Source organism: Chiloscyllium punctatum, chromosome 19 (genome assembly GCF_047496795.1).
Source record: "Chiloscyllium punctatum isolate Juve2018m chromosome 19, sChiPun1.3, whole genome shotgun sequence".
NCBI lineage: Eukaryota > Metazoa > Chordata > Chondrichthyes > Orectolobiformes > Hemiscylliidae > Chiloscyllium > Chiloscyllium punctatum.
The window spans coordinates 81,555,094-81,570,668 of NC_092757.1; the positions used below are offsets into that span (position 1 = coordinate 81,555,094).

The 15,575-nt window shown below is 41.9% G+C and overlaps 1 protein-coding gene and 1 long non-coding RNA gene across 5 annotated transcripts in view; one reads left to right on the plus strand and one right to left on the minus strand.

Annotated features, from left to right (window-relative positions):
* ccdc92ba (coiled-coil domain containing 92Ba) overlaps positions 1–15,575 on the plus strand; it is an 88,596-nt gene that overhangs the window by 60,130 nt on the left and 12,891 nt on the right. The window lies entirely within an intron of this gene.
* Positions 1–15,575, minus strand: part of LOC140491531 (uncharacterized) — a 19,535-nt gene continuing 3,960 nt past the window's right edge. Inside the window, exons 2-4 of one of the 2 annotated variants that reach the window (XR_011963331.1) lie at positions 11,914–11,989; positions 7,466–7,745; positions 1–420 (exon numbers count right to left, since the gene is read on the minus strand). This is a non-coding gene — a long non-coding RNA (uncharacterized lncRNA). Of the gene's footprint in view, positions 421–3,944; positions 7,746–11,913; positions 11,990–15,575 lie in introns of those variants that run through there. The other variant, XR_011963330.1, reaches the window with a different exon arrangement.

Below are 15,575 nucleotides of genomic sequence, written 5' to 3' on the forward strand. Positions count from 1 at the left end.
CTGAGACAGGAAGGTTTTAAGTGGTATAAGATGATCAGAAGCCATTTGGTTTACAACAACCCACTGACTTACAGTGCCAGTAAATTGAAAGGTTGATGCAGAGAGTCCAATGATATCTGCTGTTCAGTAAGTTCACTCCACTGTGAAATCAATCAATCAATCTAATGATTTGTATCAGTCCTCATTTCTTGACTTGTGGAGCTAGAGATGTGTGCAAGAGGCATGAATCCAAGTTAGATTGCTAGGATTGTGTCTCAGGACTGCAGTATCAAGCAAGTAGACGTAGGGCAATTGATTGGGAAAAAAGGTTAGATGCTCAGATCAGTTCTAGAAATGATTGAAACCAGTAAGCTCAAGAAGACATCCATGGGAAATCCAAAAACAGAAATTGTTGGGCAAATACAGCAGGTTTGGCAGCATCTGTGGAGAGAAATCAGAGTTAACGTTTCGGGTCCAGTGACATTTTTCTTCAGAATTCTGGGAAATCCAGATCTGTAACAAATAATTTTTTTTTGTCTTTTTAAATGCTATAGTTTATGCTTATCAGCAATAAATTTAATCTACCATTGTGTCATCACTTCACAGATTCTCCATGTTTGGGAAGTGGTGGGGAGTGATGCTGAAGGACAGAAAATGGAAACCAAGCACAAGCAAACTCCCAGTTTTAATCCATTTAGTGCTCTATTTCCCTGTCCCACATCATTGCTTCCTGGTTGCATGGAGTATTTTATCTAGGACTATAGGCAGACATGCTGCTAGTAGGCTTGTATATAGTGCTGCTAAAACCCTCCCAAAAACTTTGTTGAGGTGCGTTCCTTGTAATTTGAATATGAGCCCCCATCCTTCCACAAAACCCCCACAATGATGTGTGTGACTTGCACTCTTATCAGTTCTGTGATAGGGAACTTACACCCATGAGTTTGCTGATGGATATTACCATGGCAATTGTCTGATGTACTGCGCAGTTTCTCTGACAACAAGCAAAGGAAAATCTTCAGATGAGATTTGGCAAAAGGCACATAACAAAGGAAGGTGACAAGGTGCATTCACCTTTTGTGACAATGCAGTATGTCGGCTGCTAAGTCTCTTAGAGTCATAGTCATCAGGTTTACAGCGTGGAAATGAGCACTTCAGCCCAACTTGTCCATACTGCCCAGTTTTTGCAATTAATCTAGTCCCATTTATCTGCGTTTGTTCCATATCCCTCTAGACCTATCCCATCTGTGTCCAAATGTTACTTAAATAACAAAATTATGCTCGTTTCCACCACTACCTCTGGCAGCCCATTCCAGAGACTCACCACCCTCTGTGTGGGAAAAAATTCCCCCCCTGGGCACTTTTGTATCTCTCCCCTCTCATCTTTAGTTTATGCCCTCTAGTTTTAGACTCCCTTACCATGGGGAAAAGCAGTTAGCAATCTACTGTATCTGTGCCTCTCATGATTTTCTAAACCTCTACACTGTCAACCTTCATCATCCCTTTTGGTTTGATTTTATTCTGTGTACTGAAGTTCTTGGAATGAGTCTCCATGTTGCTAACCTCATTAATTGCTCATTAACTGGATTCACTTACCATCCCGACACCAGCTCACCTGTTTCCATTATATTAGTTGCTTGCTTATTCCTGGGGGAGCTGAATCATTGATTATTCATTTAATCTTAATGTCTGGTCTTACTTTCACAAACAAATCTTACATTCAATTAAACAACTCATGAAAATGTACACATCCCACAAATAAAGTGATTGCTAAAGAACCTTTTATTGGTTATGTTAGGCACAGAATGAGAAAAAGTCATCTGGCCCATAACATATGTTCTCTTGTTCCACACATTGTGTATTATCCATCCTATCTTACACTCTACATCATGTCTTTAAGCCCTTATATACAGACTCAGAAAATATCTCCACGACCTCAAAAAATGCTCCAAAATATCCATCAATTCATGGGTCCATTGCTGAACTATGGCTTGTGGCAACACACACCTCCACTGGTCAAAGCAATATGATTAATCATTGTAATTGGGTGGCTATACAGGATTCTGTCAAATTTCTGTTGAATGAGTGAGATCTGGAAGTTCAGCGTTCCTGTCACTCGTCACCCTGATAGCACCAGGTATAGCTCTTCAACAGTCAGTAAGAGATTACTACTCATAAAGTAATTGACTAAAGGTCTCTGACATTGTGGAAGGAAGTTGAGATCTGGGCCCCAATGTTGAAAGGGGGAAGATACTAGGAGGTGGGAGTGAGGATGGTCAGCAGCCAGTAAAAACCTCTCTTTTGAGTAATGAATATCCTTCTTATTGTCATGTCCATTCAATATAAAATACAGTGAAAAGCGTGTACTGTCGCTTGTACATAAACGTCATTCACAGAATAAAATTTTAAAAAGATCACTTAAAGAGATTTCAACTTCTCCTTCTCCACTGTTAGAACATACCACTGCCAGAGTCCCACTCTGGACTTCCCAGACACACCCCTTGCTGCAGAGAGAGTCCCACTCCTTTGGGGCAGATTCCTACTCAGCTATTAGCCGGGTGCACGGTTGGGTGAAAGAGGTAGAGCTGGAATGTCAGAGCCAGGCACCTGCGGGTGGGTCTGAACCATCCAATTGAAATGAAGGGGAAGCAGATCAGCATCAGTGTGTGAGCTTGGGGGACCGTACAGACTGCCAAAGATGCCTTTGTGCACCCTGGGAGATTATGGTCCTCCCCCTGTCCTACATAGTTAAAATCGAGCTGACCCTTCAGCACTTACCTTCCATGATGGACAAGCCCCAGCTCAGGCTCTCTGTAGGTCAGCCCTTGCTCTGACCTGTCATTAGGTTTAAGGCATGTTGCAGTGATGTTTGAATGTCACCCCACCTATCTTTGACACAAAGATGACTTAAAATGTGAAGAGCTAGGAATAGGTGATGATTTGGTTGCTCATTTGAGCCCCCCCCAGCCCACTGTCTCCAAAACAGGTTAAGTCTGGGTTGGAGAATTTAAAACCAAAGCCGTGAAATACCCTGAAATATGCAATTCAGCAGCATTACACCTTCGATGTTTGTATTGTGAACTGACCGATCTGCTGACTATGATCGATGGTGCACACTGTGGTTTAATTATTCAAAGTGTTGTACTGATTTCTTTTAGAACTAGAAGTGGTTAATAGTGACATTAAACGGGTCAGTACAGGATGGGGCATTGAAAGCAGCCACAGCGCACTATCAGACTTTTGCCTCATTTAAAATCTCTAAATGTGGCAACAATACTCATTTCTCAGCTGGTCATGTGGAAGTGATGTGTGTGTGGGGGGTAGGGAAGTGGATTCATGGCTATTCAGTAAGCGACGTTCAGTGAGAATTAGGGAATGACCTCTGAGCTCCCAATGAAGGTTAGAATGTTATGGAATTCGGTTCCATTCCAGCTCCAGAGACTTGAACTTGAAGATCTAGGTTGATGTTCCAATACAGTACAGAGGGAGTGCTGCACTGTCAGAAACCTGTTATCATTAAGGTGAGGCATTAAACCATGAGGCCACTTGCCTTGTCAGGTGGATGTAAAAGATCCTATGGCACTATCGCAAAAAGGAATTGTCTGCTGTGCCTTGGCCAATATTTACCTCCCAGTCAACATTGTATTGGGTCATTGTTAAATGACTGAGATGGCTTCTTGTGATCAAATTGGCTGCTGTGTTTTTCTGACTGTGCATTGGAAGTACATCATAGATGTCTAGCAGTTTGTGAGACATCATAAAGTTTGGAAAGGTGCAATATAAATGCAAGGCATTTCCTTTACCATGCTCCAACAGTCTGCCAGTTGGACTTTAAGTTAAACAACTGTTGTGATCGCAGTTATTATCCAAGTCAGACTCCATGTCAGGAATCTGACTAGGTGGATCGTATTTTTATTTGTTTTAGTAAAGTAGTCCCTCACTGAAACATAAGCACACAATGCTATAGGTTTTGCTTTAACAATAAAACAAGTTTATTACATAAGAAGGGTAATAAAATAGAACACTCTGAACCATCTACTGAAAATACTAACTGAAAGATTTTTAAACTTAATAAAAGTATAATTCCATTACTCCCAGAATACTCCTCTCTAAGTTGAAAAGATAAAGGTTTTTGTACAGTATCCAAAACAATCTTGGTAAGTCCTCAAAACATCACTCATAGATACTAGACTATGGTAAAAGCATCATATCTAACCTGTGACTTCAACTTTTAAACTGAAACGCAGATAGCTTCTTTCTGAAGCTGTTATATATTTGAGTTTTGATGTATTCAGCTTTCAGGTTTTTATCACAACACGTCTGGCCTGGGACCTTTTTATTCACTCATGGGGTGTGGTGTTGCAGGCTGGCCAGTATTTATTGCCTATCCCTAGTTGCCCTTGAAGTTGTGGTGGTGGTGAGCTGCCATCTTGAATCGCTGTAGTCTATGTGCTAGAAGTTGATCCACAGTACGTTACGGAGAGAAATTCAGGTTTTTGACCCAGTGACAGTGAAGGAACTGCAATGTATTTCCAAGTCAGAAGTTGCTATCTGAGGAGCTTTGATGAATTCCTGCAGTACATCCTGTAGATAGAATACACTGCTGCTACTTAGCGATGGTGATGGAGAGTGTGGATGCTTGTGGATGTGGTACCAATCGAGCGGGCTGCTTTGACCTGGATGTTGTCAAGCTTCTTAAGTGTTGTTGCAGCTCCACCCATCCAGGCAAGTGGGGACTATTCCATCACACTCCTGAAGTGTGCCTTGTAGATGGTGGACAGGCTTTGGGGAGTCAGGAGGTGAGTTACTCGTTGCAGTATTCTTAGCCTCTGACTTGCTCTTGTAGCCATTGTGTTTATGTGGTGAGTCCAGTTGTGTTTCTAGTCAATGATAACCCCCAGGATATTGATAGTTGGGGACAAATGCTGACATTTTTGTGGTGCAAATGTTACTTACCCCTTGTTAGCCCAAACCGGGATGTTGTCCAGATCTTGTTGCATTTGAACATGGACTACTTTGCTATCTGGGGAGTCACAAATGATGCAGAACACTGTACAATCATACATTCCCATTTCTGACCTTATGATGGACCTCAGACACTAGCCCGAGGAACTCCTGCTGAGTTGTCCTGGAGCTGAGATGACTGACCTCCAACAACCACGACCATCTTCATGTGTGCCAGTTATGACTCCAACCAGGGAGAATTTTCCCCGATACCCATTGCTTCCAGTATTGCTAGGGCCCCTTGATGCCACACTTGGTCAAATGCAGCCTTGATGTCCAGGGCTGTCACTCTTACCTCACCTCTCACCTTTCTTCATGTTTGGACCAAAGTCGTAATGAGATCAGGAGCTGAGTGGCTTTGGCAGATCCCAAACTGGGCGTCACTGTGCAGGTTATTACTGAGCAGGTGCTGCTTGATAGCACTGTTGATGACACCTTCCATTACTTTACTGATGATTGAGAGCAGACTGATAGGGTGGTAGTTGGCAGGGTTGGAGTTGTCTTGCTTTCTGTGTATTGGACATACCTGGGCAATTTTCCACATTGTTGGTAGATGCCAGTGTTGTAATTGTAGTGGAAGCACTTGGCAAGTTCTGGAGCACAAGTCTTGATTACTAATACTGAAATACTGTCAAGATTAATAGCCATTGCAGTGTCCAGTACCTCCATACATCTCTTGATATCATGTGGAGTGAATTGAATTGGCTGAAGACTGGTATCTGTGATGCTGGGGTCAACTGGAGGAGGCTGAGCTGGATCATCAACTCAGCACTTCTGGCTGAAAATTGTTGCAAATGATTCAGCCTTATCTTTTGCAGTAACATGCTGGGCTCTTCCATCATTGAGGATGGGGATATTTGTGGAAATGACTCCTCTATTGAGTTGTTTAATTGTCTACCACCATTCATGGCTGGATGTAGCAGGACTGCAGAGTTTAGATCTGATCTGTAGGTTGTGGGATCATTTAGCTCTGTCTAACAGTTGCTGTTTAGAATGCAAGTAGTCCTGGTTTGGTAGCTTCACTAGGTTGACACCTCTCTTTCAGTTATACCTGGTGCTGCACCTGGCATACCCTCCTGTACTCTACAAAGAACCAGGATTGATACACTGGCTTGATGGTAGCGATTGAGATGGGGATATGGCAGGCCATGAGGTTACAGATTGTGTTGGAGTACAATTCAGCTGCTGCTGATGGCCCACAGACCTCATTATGAGTTACTACATCCTTTCAAAGTCTGTCCCAATTAGCACAGTGACAATGCCACGATAGAGGGTATTCTCAATGTGAAGGTTGGACTTTGTCTCCATGAGAACTGTGTGGTGGTCATTCTTACCAAAGCATCTGCAGCCAGCAGATTGGTAAGGGTGAGCTCAAGTTTTTTTCTCTCGCTTCCTTCACCACCTGCTGCAGACCCAGTCTGGCAGCTACACCCTTCAGGACCCAACGAGCTTGAACAGTGGTGCTGCTGCTGAGCCACTCTTGATGGTGGACATTCTGTGGAACTCATTGCCACAGATGGCTGTAGAGGTCATGTCATTGAGTTTATTTAAGACAGAGATAGATAGGTTTTTGATTAGTAACAGGATCAAGGGTTATGGGGAGAAGGCGGGACAATGTGGTTGAGAGACATATTAACCATGATTGGATGATGGAGCAAATTCGATGGGCTGTATGGCCTAATTTTGCTCATCTATCTTATGGTTTATCTCCCTGCAGCCAAAGTAGTACAATTGGCTATTCACTTCCACAGTGTGTGTTTTTTTTTTAAAGTCATCAAGGACAGAGATTGTGCCCTTTAGGGAATGAAACTGCCATCCTTACCTGGTCTGGCCTACATGTGAGTCTAGACCCACAGCAATGTGGTTGACTCTCAACTGCCTTCTGGGTAATTAGGGATGGGCAATAAATGCTGGCCTAAGCCAGTGATGCCCAGGTCCTATAAATGAATAAAAAACACTGTCCCAATATCACAGTTTCTGAGTAAGGGAGAATGAGAGTCATTAACAGAAGAGAGACAATGTGTGAAGTTTTTTTAGTCGCAGAGTTTCTGGGTGAGGGACTAGCGCAGTATCATTACTATAGAGCAGTAATTCCCCAACAATTTCCCACTGTGAGCCCAGTTAGAGGCTTGAAAATTGTTATGAGCCTTCAGTGAGGGCTGTAAAGGTGGGAACATGTGCGCCTTTCTGTCAGAGGCCCATAGCTGCTATTGCTGACTCTGAACTCACTACCCGAAAATGGCAGCTTCTGGGGTTCCTGACCCCCAGTTTATCTTAGAATGAGCTTAATGGTCACATGTACTCAAACAAGGACAATAAAAAGTTTACAAGTCATCACTTAGATATAAGACCCAGATATAGATTCTTAAGTATAAATTCTTAGGAAGAAGGAAATTAGAAAAATTAAAGAAATAAAATGTCCAGGATTGCGGATCATAGGAATAAATTAGAAAAATAGAGAAACAAAATGTTCGGAATAACAGACCTTCCAATCCAGTCCAAGCTGGCACCTAGCCTCTGGACTGCATCGGGCCTTGACTCCAGACCACTCCAGAATCATCTCAAAGCTGGAAGTCCACGCTGACGCTATGCTGGACTGAAGGATCACTGAGCTAGGCCACCAAGAGACTGCCATGCCAACTTGGGAAGCCCTGGCATGGAGACTTCTCTGATCAAAGTGTGCTATGTTCTTACCTTCACTTCCCATCTATATAGATTTGAGAGTTTTCTGTCTGACCTCGTTAGCAAGTGAGCTCCGTTCATAACTGCAGTGAAGGCAAAGGCCAGGAGCATGAAAAAGAAAATATCAAACAAAGTGGGTCACTGTAGGACTTTGTTGACTCAGATGCATTTGTAGAAAAAAACGAATACATGCCCAAAGAGCTTTTGTGTAGTGAACTAGTCATGCCTCCCTAGTGTAGGATGCTGGAATCAAGACCCACTGTTCTCCAAGTTATCACAACACATTTTAATCATTTTATAATCATGTACAAAATTCCCCACCTTACCTGTCTTTTCACCACAAAGTTAACAGAAAAGAAGAATATGTTTCGGTACTTAACAAACCTTACAAATGATTACAAATAAATAGGTTCTGGCTGCTGGTGAAAACTATGAACTGTCAAATGTAAGTCTACTAGTAAAACTCAAAATCCTTGTAAATATCTCCACATACAGACAAAAAAGAAATTGTGTTATGGGTGAAGGGAAAAACTGGAAAGGCTGTTCAATTAGATCATCCTTGTGCTGGTCAGGACTTCTGTTTGTCAGTCTCTCTCCAATTGTTTTTCATTTATTTGCAGAATCGTAAATTATAAAGTCTCTGATTTATTGATTAAAAGCTACAGTCTACTGCACCTGGTAAGGGAAAATAAACTGGCTTTCTTCAGATTTTGTGTTTCTTAACTGCAGAGAAAAGGACATCACCTTCTTTTCCAAAAGTTCAAAGACTACTGGCTATATTGTTCCTACCCACAAGCTGTTCAGCTACTAGGAGCCAATCACATGGTTGTTGACAGGCAGAAGCCTTTGTCATTTACAACAGGTCACTATTTGTAGACCAATCAGCTAGTTGTTGCTACCAGAATCTTACTTTGTAAACATCCCCTGGAGCCAGTTCATCTGCAGTGATCCTTTGACTAACAGTGTGTGCCAGTATGTTGCTTTTACAAAATATAGCAATCGCTTCCACAAGCCTTGGTTTTTAAAGCCATCTTTTTCCCGTTTCAGTTCACAATGAAAAATACAGAAATTGAAAATATGCCATCTTTACACAGTGAAGGTATAAACTTCAAGGAACTTCAACTTTGGAGTAGTGGGATTTGAACCTGGGCCTCCAGGCTCAGAAGTAGGGACACTACCACTGTGTCACAGTGGCCCTCAGAGTTCAAGTCTGAGGAAGAGGTCAGCAGCATTAACCGATATGGGGATTGAAACCATAACCTTGGCATTATTAGCACCACACGTTAACCATTTAAGTTTACCAGCCACTAGCATCACTAGGAAGGTCAGGCATTAAGGAACCATGGTGGTTGAGCTCTTTGTTTCAGGATTTACCAGCAGTCATTAATCCCTATGTTTCCTCATTAATAAGCATGACACTTCAAAAGGGGAATTAGAAACTCAAATTAGATTCCTGAGATCATTTAATTCACTTTAACTTCTGTTACTTCACTAATTGCCTACAGATTAATGCAAGTACAGAAAAGCATATTTGGGTAGAGCCAGCAGATCCTTAATTCATAAGGCATTGTAGTTCATTACATTCAAGGCAGGAAACTGTAGTTACAGTGTGCCCTGTTCCTCCTTTGTCATTACTAACAGCTTTTATTCATTTCCATAACATCAGAGCGTGTGACATTTATGGCATCGAAGCAGATTAAAAGTGAACTCCTCCTTATTTGGTGAAGGTCTTTAAAAAGATATTCATCAATTCACAGTTCTGAAGCATTGCGCTCCTGGCTGTGTGTTACTATGACAATCGCTTTTTTTAAACAAAAATCTACACCTTTGACCCCCTGTCAAAGCCCTTGCCAATCAATTAAGCTTTCTGCATTCACTCACGGGATGTGGGTATCACTGGCTAGGCCAGCATTTATTGCCCATCCCTAATTGCCCTGTATAGTGTATGAACCATGACAGACCTTGTGGTGTAGGGATACCGACAATGCTGTTAGGATGAGAAATCCAGGATTTTGACTGAGTGACGCTGAAGGAATAGCAATTGTATTTTCAAATCAGGATGGGGAGTGGCTTGGAGGGGAACTTGCAGGTACTGGTGTTCCTATGTATGTGCTGTCCTTCTGATTCTAGATGGTAAATGTTGTGGATTTGGAAGATGCTGTCAGAGGAACCATGATATGCTATAGTGCATTTTGTAGATGGTACACACTTCTGGCATGGTGCATTGGTGGTAAAGGCAGTGAATGTTGAAGATGGTGTATGGGATACTAATCAAGCAGACTGCTTGATCCTGGATGGTATCAAGCTACCATTATTGGAGCCACCCTAATCCAGGCAAGTGGGGAGATTCCAAAACACTCCTGATTTGCATATTCTAGAGGGTAGGCAGACTTTGAGGCAACAGGAGATGACTGGCCTCTTACCATATTTATAGCCACGGTACTTTTATGGCTGGTCAGTTCAGTTTTTGATCAAGTGATATGCCACAGGTTGTTAATAGTATGGGATTCTGCAATGGTAATGTCACGGAGAGAGTACTTGTTGAAGTATGGTCAGTGTTGCAATATAATCTAAGAATTTTCCTGTGTAACATGACCCCCAACACTACATGCCACTCATCTCCCTCTCTCTTACAGCATAGCTATTTCCATCTGCCTGAGTGTCAGTTAACATGTTTCTGTTTCAGTAGTATCAATTTAAATTTAACTTATTCAGCAGTCGTATAATTTATTCTGTAATCCAAATGGCGCCAGAATATGATGACACTATACACCTATCACAATGTTAAATAAATCTAAGATGACCCTAGTTCCACAGCTGGTGCTAGATTTTAGAATAAGGGACTGAGGATTTAAGTATTTTGTTGATTTGATTTATATAAGTTGGCTGTATGGGGTGTTGGCCTGTAAGATTAGTTGCAAACCTGACAGCCAAAGAGATGAATGATAACCAGCCAAGTCTAGGCTTCTCTTATCTTTGATTCAAGTGGTGAGGATGGCACACAGTCTTCAGAGGAATATAGCAGGGGCCAAACAAGTGCAAGAGGGGACATAATGTGGGAAATTGTGATGTTACGCACTTTGGAAGAAAGTATAAAGGAGGTGAATATTGTAGAAATGGAGAAAGACTATAGGAAGCTATGGAACAGAGGGGTTTGGGACTCCTTGTGCATAAATCAGAGAAAGCTAGCAATTGAGTAGGGAATAGGGAAAGCAAATGGACTGCTGGCATTGAGGGGTGGGACCACACTATGAGAAAAGTGTGAACAGTTCTGATCCCCTGCAACCTTCCAGAATAGGTTTAATAGGAAAATCCCTTCATACATGGGATTAACCTATGAGATGAAGAATGGGTTGAATTTGTTTAGAATTAGTGTGGAAGAATGAGGCGCAACCCCTATGAAATGATTCTTATGGGGCTTTGCACAATAAATGCAGAGACATGGTTCCCCTTGTGGGAAAGTCTACGACCAGAAGGAATAACTTCAGAATACAGGTCATTCTGCTATAACGCACGTTTCATCGGTGTGAATTGGCTATAACACCATTGATGAATTGTCGACGTTGTTTGGATATGTGAACCTTCTACTGAACAGGCATAACGGTTTTCTATTAGCAATCTGCTATGGCTGTTTTCCATAGCACGATATTCTAATGTGCCAGGTTGCAGAGGAACACAACTATCTCGCTATAGAAGGTTGACCTGTAAGCAGTTGTCTATTTATGACGGAGAGAAGGAGGAATTTCTTCTCTTAGAGGGGAGTGAATCCATGGAATTTATTACCGCAAAGAACTGCAAGGGCTGGATCGTTAAGTATATTCAAGGCTGAGGTAGACAGATCTTTAATTATTAAGGGAATCCTGGGTTATAGGGGAAAAAGCAGTAAATGAGGATCAACAGAAGAGCAGAGTCAAAGAGCCAAATGGTCTACTTCTGCTTCTATATCTTACGATTTTGCTAATTTAGAATGTGTTTCCAGATAATGACATAGAATCCTTGTTTTATGCTTAATATACAAGAACATCATAATATGATAAAGAAGAGATGGAGTAGACCATTTGAACTTTTTAAATCTGTTCAACATGACCTTCTCCCTCAATTGTACCTCCTTGCACTTCCCCCAAATCTTGTAGTTCCTGAAATGCTATTGAACTGTGTCTTGATGTCATAGTTACGGAGTACATTTGGCAGCTCTTGGGGGTGAAAAAGTCGAAAGATTCACAATCTTTTAGTAAAAATATTTTTTCTCACCTCAGTCCATTCTGTTGAGACTGTGAGCCCATGTTCTAGGTTCTACAGGCAGGGGAACCATCTTTTCTGTATCGTCCTGTCAAGTGTTAGGAAGTTTGTGTTAATTCGATCAAAAGACCATGAAGCAATCGCTCATGTACTTGTTCAGAATGCAAATTAGAAACATTATTAATGTTACTATTTACGGGAATAGTTTTTGTCCCACACTAGTCCATATCTCAGCCCAGAACTCGTGTCCCAGGACAGGGGTTCTATCAATTGTATAACCAGGACGCTAGTGTTGGGGCCATGCTACTCAGAGCTGGGTGTCTGGGCCAAGAGCAACACACAGCTCCATGATGATGGTCCCTGCCCCTACCTCAGCTTTTACCTATCCGTACCTAGAAACCCTCAGCTATTATGTGACTATTTCCAGTCTTGCCTTTGGCCAGCCATTTTTGAGCAGTGCATTAGATTTTCAGTTTCTCCCTCATATCATTTGTCACATTGACAAAAACGTTTTCAAATCCCACAAATCCTAAAATAATCTAACAGTAAACAAAATGTAGATGAGAATGAAAGCACAATACTGCAAATGCTGAAGATCTGAAGTGATAACAGGAAGTGCTGGAGAAACTCAGCAGGCCTGGTAGTGTCTGTGGTTACGGATTAGACCAAACCCCCTCAAAATATTCAGAGAATAGTCTAGACCCTAACTTTTTCTTATTTTAATGGTGTGGGAAAAGATCTGCCACCCTGCCCTACCCATAGTAGGCCCACACAGAACGTCGGAAAGCAAACCTGGCTATACTATACCAGAAACGCCTGGAATGCCTCAGCAGTGAGCAAACAGGCTGACAAGTGAAACTTGACAGCACTCGCAGACAAGGGAATACACTTCCCAAACACACTAACTATACCCCGTCAACACAGCTGTCCCAAAGCCCCAAGGGATGTCTCATAACACAGCAATACCAAAGCCACACAAAGAACAGGTCAGTTGGAGAGGCACCACCAAGGACCTTGCTCCCAGGACAGGAACAATGGAAGCACCCTACTGTTTCAAAAGAGACATTCTCACCTACCTGCAAAGAGCTGGAATCTCCTGATCCTAGTGATACTGTCAGGATGTTGCAATGTATCGACAATCAGGACATTCTTCTGATAACTGTTTTTCAATTATCATCGTTGTAATTGGATTATTCAATTTCCAAGTACATTGTATCTTTCCCCATTTTAATTAACCTTATTGTACAAGATTCCTATAAAACCTGACTTCATCCTTAGCTTGAGGAAGAAAACCCTTGATCTACCTGTACAGTTCTACCTATCTTCCTTTCCACCTATCCACCCCACCCTCCTCTCTGACCTATCACCTTCATCCCCACCCCCATTCACCCATTGTACTCTTTGCAACCTTCTCCCATCCTCCTCTCTGACCTATCACCTCCATTCCCACCCCCATTCACCTATTGTACTCTATGCTACTTTCTCCCCATTCCCACCCACTCCCATTTATCTCTCCACTCTGCAGGCACACGATCTCTATTCCTGATGAAGGGCTTTTGCCCGAAACGTCGATTTTCCTGCTCCTCGGATGCTGCCTGACCTGCTGTGCTTTTCCAGCACCACTCTAATCTAGACTCTGGTTTCCAGCATCTGCAGTCCTTGTTTTTACCTAGTTCTGTGTCAGCCTAGTCAATTTCCCTTACAGCGATATGACTTGTAATAAACAGCTTGTCAATTTCACCCGATCTGGTTTGTATGGTCTCTACTTTATTGGGCTAATTTCTCTGACCAAAGTTAAATAGAGTCATAGCGATATACTGCACGGAAACAAACCCTTCCGTCCAACTCATCTTTGCCGAACAGATATCCTAAATTAATCCAGTCCCACTTGAAAGGTGTTGCATTTCAGCTGCTATTCAATTGGTCAAACAACCAGATTTAAAGCAAAACACACTTTATTTATCATCTATAGTTAAAATACAACACAAGAATGAGGAATGGTAATCGCTTAACTCTACTGAAAAATGTAACAGAATAATAGACACTAACTGTTACTAATTAACTGTTCCTATATAGCAACATCGCATAAACACGCCCTTGCAAAAGGCAAATTCAGAAAATAGATTGTCTCACATGCAACCTCAATAGTCCAGGACAAAAAAAGAAATAGAGAAAATTCTGAAAGAGTGTAGCAGCTTCCAAACCTACTAAGACCCCAACAACAATTACTGAAAGCTAAGACTAAAAATCCTAGTTCTGTTGGTGCTTGACCACACCCATTCAGGCTACTTCTATTGTTCCAACTTGAAAAGAAAATCCCAGGGTTCACCAGCTGTTTAATTCGTGGCTCTGGTAGATGGGTCAGCACCTCTGCCTTAAAACCTCTCTTTTAAAAAAAAACAGGACATCATAATCTCTTCAAGCCATTGTATTGCCACACTGGAGAGAGAAAGAGTTAATGTTTTGAGTCCAATATGATTCTTCCTTGGAAATGAAAAAGTGATGGGTATATTACTGTAAAACAAAAAGGAGAGGAGAAAGCGGAACAGATAGAACATAGAACATTACAGCGCAGTACAGGCCCTTCGGCCCTCAATGTTGCACCGCCCTGTCATACTTATCTGAAGCCCATCCCACGTACACTATTCCATGTACGTCCATATGCCTGTCCAATGACTACTTAAATGCACTTAAACTTGGCGAATCTACTACCATTGCAGGCAAAGCATTCCATACCCTTACTACTCTGTGTAAAGAAATTACCTCTGACATCTGTCTTATACCTATTTCCCCTCACTTTGAAGTTGTGTCCCCTCCTGTTTGCCGTCCCCATACTTGGAAAAAGTCTCTCCCTGTTCACCCTATCTAACCCTCTGATTATCTCGGTGACTTCTTTTTAACCAGAGGGCTGCGGGTATCTGGAACACACTGCCTGAAAGGATGGTAGAGGTGGGAACCTTTAAAACATCAAAGAAGATTTACGATGAACACTTGAAACACCGTACCATTCAAAGCAAAAGACAAGTGCTGGAAAATGGGATTAAAATGTATAGATGCTTGATGGCTGACATGAACATGATGGGCCAAAGAGTCTCTGACTCTAAATGTAGCCCAGAGTGACAGGCAAAGAGAGTGTCAATGATAGTGCCGTCTAACATGTAATGCCAATGGTGTTTGAAGTGACCAGTACTTTGCCACAGCTGACAACACGTTTGAATAACCTCAATCCAGTTCCCAGCCCAAAGTTTGACAGTATCACGTTAGTATAGGAGAACTAGCAGAGAAAATGTTTTCAAAGGAATATACTGATGCAATGAATTGGATGTTCTTGTTTATTTGCGGTTCAAAGACATTGTTATGACATGGAGACAGGCAGCTGAATCAAACCAGTTTCTCTAGCTCTGTATTCACAACATGTTAAAATTAAATAACATCCAAAAGAACTGCAGATGCTGTAATTCAGAAACAAAAACAAAAATTGCTGCAAGGTCTGAGCAGGTCTGGTCGCATCTGTGAAGAGAAATCAGAGTAAATGTCTCGGGTCCGGTGACCCTTCCACAGAACTGAGCTTTTCCAGCAATTCCTGTTTTTGTTTGTGACGGTAAGATTAAAACCCCCAAAGGTCCTCAAAATTTATTAAAAAGTCTAGTTCCAGTGGTTTCAAATAACCAAAC